Source organism: Myotis brandtii, unplaced genomic scaffold (assembly GCF_000412655.1).
Source record: "Myotis brandtii unplaced genomic scaffold, ASM41265v1 scaffold165, whole genome shotgun sequence".
In the NCBI taxonomy this organism is placed as follows: domain Eukaryota; kingdom Metazoa; phylum Chordata; class Mammalia; order Chiroptera; family Vespertilionidae; genus Myotis; species Myotis brandtii.
Window position 1 is genome coordinate 9,914,563 of NW_005356042.1, and position 6,125 is coordinate 9,920,687.

A 6,125-nucleotide genomic window follows, 5' to 3' on the forward strand; every position below is an offset into this window, starting at 1 on the left:
CAGGTGGACCGAGCCCTTGGCAGGGGGTCCGCAGCGCGGCTGTGAGCAGCGCTGACCCGGAGGTCCGGAGAATCCTCCCCTTTTCAGTTCTTTAGGATTCCTAAGCGTGGCTTTCTAGAAAGTCTCGAAGACCTGAAACGCTGGCTAGCCGCTGTTCTTTTCTTTCTTTTTTTTCTTTTTAAATAGCAGCCGCCAAGCTCAGCGCTTTCAACAGGCTCCGTATCTAGCTAGACTTCATTCACATCTTTTCCTTTTCATCTCACTTTTGGGCGGAAAGATGACTCTTTATGACAAATGATAGTGGTTTCCCATATAAGTGGCAGTATAAAGTTTCCATTTAACGTGGATGGAGTTCTTGTAAAAAGGTAGTAGATTTAAATAAGACATAATAGGTAAGTCATAGTGCCAGAGGTACCAGGAGTGACCGAAGTTGTGAAAGTGCCAAGTGGACAACACTGCCTTAGCCCACCTCAGGTGGGAGCCCCACAGACCTGGCTTCAAGTCTGGGGAAGCTCAGCCACCTTTGACATCATTTGTGAGCCAGTTTCTGGTGGTCAGCACACATCATAGTGAGCGATCAAACTCCTGGTCAGTCAAACTCCCAGTTGGTCGAACTCCCAAGGGGACATTTTGCATATTAGGTATATATATATATACCTAATATATATACCTAATATATATATTAGAGGCCTGGTACACGAATTCGTGCACTGGTGGGGTCCCCTCGGCCTGGCCTGCGGGATCGGGCCGAAACTGGCTCTCCCACATCCCCCAAGGGGTCCTGGATTGCGAGAGGGCATAGGCCAGGCAGAGGGACCCCCACTGGTGCACCATCAGAGCCAGGGAGGGATAGGGATGCAGGGGTTGGCCAGCTGGGGAGGAACCGTGGGAGGGCTCCAGGGTGTGTCCAGCCTGTCTTGCTCAGTCCCAATAGGCTGAACCCCAGCAGCAAGCTAACCTACCAGTTGGAGCATCTGCCCCCTGGTGATCAGTGCACGTCATAGCGAGCGGTTGAGCGGCCTTAGCATATTACTCTTTGGTTGAACGGACGACCAGACCCTTAGCCTATTAGGCCTTTATTATATAGGATAGATAATTGGCATGTAACTTGTAATTTTAAGCAGTACATTGTGATGATTTGATACATGCATATATTATGATAACAACAAGGTTAATACCTGCATAACCTCGCATAATTAGAATTTTTGGGTATGGTGAGAACATTAAAGATGTCTTTTGGCAATTTTAAATCATATAATACAGTATTGTTAACTGTAGTCACCATGCTGAATATTAGATGCCCAGAACTTATTCTGTCTATATAATTGAAAGTTTGTACCCTTTGACCAACATCTCATCTCTCATCCCGACCCTCCACCCCCCCAGCCCTGGTAACCATTATTCTACTGTTTCTATGAGTTTGACTTTTATATATATAAGTGATATATAGTATTTGTCTTTCTCTGTCTTATTTCAACTAACATAATGCCATAAAGTTCTGTTTGTGTTCTCATAAATGGGAGGATTTCCTTTTTGTGGCTGAATAATATTCCCTTGTGTGTTTTTGTTTATCCATTCATCTGTTGATAGACACTTAGGGACACTTAGGTTGTTTCCATGTCCTGACTATTGTGAATAATGCAGTGAATGTGGGCATATCGATATCTTTTTAAGATAGTGATTTCATTTATTTCAGATACATGTATGGGCAAATTTCTTAACCTTCAAGCCTTTATCCTCATCTGATAAGCTGAAGATCATACTAATTACTACTTCAGAAGACTGTTCCTGAGGCTTCAATGGTAAATCTGTGTGTGTGTGTGTGTGTTAATCTTCATCCTAGGACATTTTTCTATTGATTTTTAGAGAGAGTGGAAGGGAGGGGTAGAGAAGAAACATCGATGTGAGAGAGACACATCGATTGGTTGCCTCCCACATGCACTCTGACTAGGGCTGGGGATCAAGCCTGCTACTGAGGTATGTGCCCTTGGCCAGAATCAAATTCAGGACCCTTCATTCTGCAGGCTGACACTCTATTCACTGAGCCAAACTGTCTAGGGCCTCAGTGGTAAATCTTTAAAGCCTCTATCCCATAAAAAAATAAGAACTGTAGCTATGGTTGTTGTTAATTTCATTTCAGCAAAGAGGAAACAGGATCAGAGAGATTCAGTGACTGCCTAGAGTCACACAGGGAATTGGTGGGAAAGCCAAGTCTAGAACCTAGGTTTTCTAATTTTCAACCTGCATCCCCATTACCTCTGTCTCATGGGGGAGGGGGGGATGGAGCACCTCTTCCTTCCCCCTCCAGGAAATGGAGGGGCCCCTATGAGGTTGCAGAGTATGTCAGCTGTGAAAGCCCCCCCAGGACTCAAGTCAGTTAATTTGGAATTAACAAATTAGTACTCATCATCAGGAGAAATAATTCCTAGAAAGGGCCTAATACAATGCCTGGCACACAGTAAGTGCTTAATAAATGGTAGCAGCTATTACTTGAATATGTAATCCAGGTAATCCAGACATACTGAGCTAGAGAGGGAAGTACAAGTGTAGTACTCTTTGCAGATGTGGCAGAAAGGGGCATTTGAAAGGGTCGCAGAGCACTCATTCCATTTGGATTTATTGGATCTGTGATCGGCCAGAAACTCCTTGTCCCTGCAGATACTTCTGGAGAAATGGCCTGTGCCCACATGGAGTTTGGGAATCAGATGGGAAATACCAATTATAAAATTATGGAATTACTTTTGTCATAAGCATTGTGAAGAATTGCAAGAATCTTGTGCAACAAATATTTGAGTAAAAGGAGTTTGAGCGGATGGCTTGACAAGGAGGTTTGATACACCTAAACTGATAAGAATTAGACAGCTGCCTTCCCACCTTCAGTTATATTCAAAACTGTGTGCAAATACTCCTATTTTTATGAGTATATCGACTTTCCACTTGATGTTGTGTCCTTAGTTAATTTCCTCTCAAATGTATTTGGTCTTTTTTGTTTTACACCTCAAATCCCTTTTACCTGCATCAGGGTTACTCTCCTTATTGTCTCTAACTACTACTTCTTTAGTGCTTCGACTTCTTTTTATCAAACACATAATTTTCAGTTCATGCATGGAATTTGAACAGCACCATTTCTAAGCCCTCTAGCCTCAGTGTATTTTCCTGCTCTCAATACAGTAAGAACAGTTACCTTTTGCCTCTAATCAGTACATAGACAATCATTTAAAACACATCATCAGCCCTGGCCAGATAGTTCAGTTGGTAAGCACATCATCCTGACATGCCAAGATTGTGGGTTTGATCCCAGGTCAGGTCACATAAGAAACAACAATGAATGCATAAATAAGTAGAACAACAAATCGCTCTCTCCCTCTCCTTTCCTCTCTAAAATAAAGAAATAAAATATTTTAAAAATAAAACAGCATCATAGGGTTAAACTACCTGGAGATATTTTTATCTTCCTTAAAATAAATTCAGTACATTTTTATTTTTAAGAAAGCAGTCTTCAGTTCTCTCTGTTTCATACTCTAGTGGCACCTAGATTTGTATATTGCATCATAATACCAGAGGGTTAGTAACAGCATCTTGAACTCAAGGAATGAAGGAACTGTGTGTATAATCTAAGGTTCTTATTACTGATCCTTAGCATTTAATTAGGTCTTCGTAAATCTAAAGCACTCCTAGTCATTTTTATGAGTTTCTCCTCCTAACTTCCCTGCGAGATGTCAACTTTATTACCCACATTCTATCTTCATATTATCAGGAGGTCAGGCAGGCTTTAAATTTCTTTTTTTCCTCTTTGTAATTAAGATTCCTTTTTCTTGATCATGTATTTAACTTTAACTTGTATCTGCCGCAATGACTGCTCAGGTCAGATGTGACCCTCCCCCGACACCCAGAGGAAAGCAATTACTGAACACAGCCACGTTCTGGAAGAGCCTTAAAGCAATTGTGATTATCAAAGCCAATGAGTGCCCAGCCCCTAGGAGGAATTAGATGGAAATGAATTAATGAAACAGAAGCCACAAAGTATATAAAAATCAGGCAGCTGATTGAAGAAAAACTGTGTATACTCTTTTTACCCCTTTTGGTTTAGTGTTTATGGGAATTACTTGTGGCTTTCTGCAAAATGTGTTTGCTGACGTTTTGCTGTGCTTACTGATGTAGGGAGCCAGCAAGGGAGAAAGTGGCTCCGGGGTGCACCATTAAAGCTGGTAATCTAAAATCTAGAAAGGTTTTACTGACCTGGTGGATAGGCTTCTTTTCATTGTCATTTGTCCTGCTAAAGCATTTATTTTTCCCTACTCATTGCCACCTTTCTCTTCTGACCCTCCTGATCAGGTTAGTTATACAAGTTCTTGCCTCAGTTCATGCTGGGATTAGTTGGGAGGTAATGAGGAGTAGCATGAATAGATCTGGCAGGTACTCTGAAGCATTAATAACTTGAACTTGTACATCCCCAGCATGATTAATGTGCACATGAGCCATGATTGACCCACTGTGGTCTTGTGACTGGACTGGAATGTGCAGTTTTAAAAACAAAGAATAATTAGAGATTAAGAAGAATTCCTGTTGGAGTTTTTTTTAATTAGACTCTTTGGGGCCTTGTCCATTTTTGGAATCCCTTACAGTGGAATTCCTGTGGAGAGATTAAGAATATCTTAAACTTTGTTATCTGGCATCCTTTTAATCAAAACTCAATTAACCAGATGGCATTTCTAAAAACCTGTGTGTGCTTTTTCTTAGATTTACAAAGACCTAATTAAATGCGAAGGTTGTCACACCTTCCTCAGACTTCACCTGGGCACTGCCTGCTGCCGCCTCAGTCAGTTGCTTTCCAGCCCTCATCTTGAGTTCAGCCGAACACACGCATTCGTCCTCACAATAACCCTCTAGCCCAAGCATGCCAAACTCAAAGGCTAACACTGGCCAAATAAGGTTTAACTTTATGTGGGCCGCAAAAAAACAAAAGCTTCAATTTTCATAGAAACGTAGATTTATTTTGATAGAGACATGCTGAATAAAAAGGGTTGAAATAAATAGAACATTTTAATAAAAATTAATATTTTTTCTTGAACATTAACGTACCAGGCACTGAATAACTGCACAAATTAATAAGCATAATGCAAATACAGTGGGGCCTTGACTTACGAGTTTAATTCGTTCCGTGTCGGAGCTTGTAACTCAAATTACTCGTATGTCAAATCACGTGAGACACGTGATGCTGGGCTGATGTTGTGGCGTTCACTGTGACGTTCGCTGCACCAACTAGCGGTGGGGTATCTGAAGCTGGCTCCTAACCCAAATTTTAGCTCGCAACTCAAATCAAAGCAAATCGGCCGAGAGACGGCTCGTATCTCGAAAAACTCGTTAGTCGGGGCACTCATAAGTCAAGGCCCCACTGTAAACCTATTTTTCTTGTTCTCTGAAAGCGAAGTATTTCCTGTTGCACACACCAAACAAATCAGTCCAAGACCATGACATGGCAATAGACTGCTGAAATATTTGCTGCTAGTATTAGTGGAGAGAAATGGTGTGCCTGCGTGTAAGGCGTGTAAGGGAAATGAATGCAACACCATTATAGTAATCAGCCATTAGTGAACGTTGTAATTCGTTATTAATAACTAGAGGCCCAGTGCATGAATTCATGCACCAGTGGGGTCCCTCAGCCTGGCCTGTGCTTTCTCGCAATCTGGGACCCCTTGGGGGATGTTGGACTACCAGGATTGGGCCAAAACCAGCAGTCCGACATCCCCTGAGGGATGTAGTAGTGTGTGAAGTGGCAGGTGGCCAGGGAGGAGCCCAAGCCCGGGCTGGGCGCTGCGCCACTCCCGCTCATCCTGGTGGCCCCGCTCCTGCTGCCACCATCCAGTAGTGCTGCCGCAGAAGCAGGAGAGGCTCATGCCACCGCAGCTGTGCTCCCCAGCCACAAGCCTGGCGCCTGGCCCCCATGGGTCAGCTGAGCAGCGCTCCTGCTGTGGGAGTACACTGACCACCGGGGGGCAGCTCTGGTGATGTTGAGCATCTGCTCCCTGGTGTCAGTGCGTGTCATAGCAACCGGTCATTCAATTGCTTAGGCTTTTTTTTATATGTATACTAGAGGCCCGGTGCACAAAAATTTGTGCACTCGG

At 43.1% G+C, this 6,125-nt stretch overlaps 1 protein-coding gene across 3 annotated transcripts in view; it reads left to right on the top strand.

The window, feature by feature from the left end:
- The window catches only part of SDR42E1 (short chain dehydrogenase/reductase family 42E, member 1), a 28,404-nt gene that overhangs the window by 404 nt on the left and 21,875 nt on the right, over positions 1-6,125 (top strand). For 2 of the 3 annotated variants that reach the window (XM_005862578.2, XM_005862577.2), the window contains exon 2: positions 1,697-1,802. The gene's annotated coding sequence lies outside the window, so the exon portion shown is untranslated. Of the gene's footprint in view, positions 1-285; positions 536-1,696; positions 1,803-6,125 lie in introns of those variants that run through there. The other variant, XM_014536720.1, reaches the window with a different exon arrangement.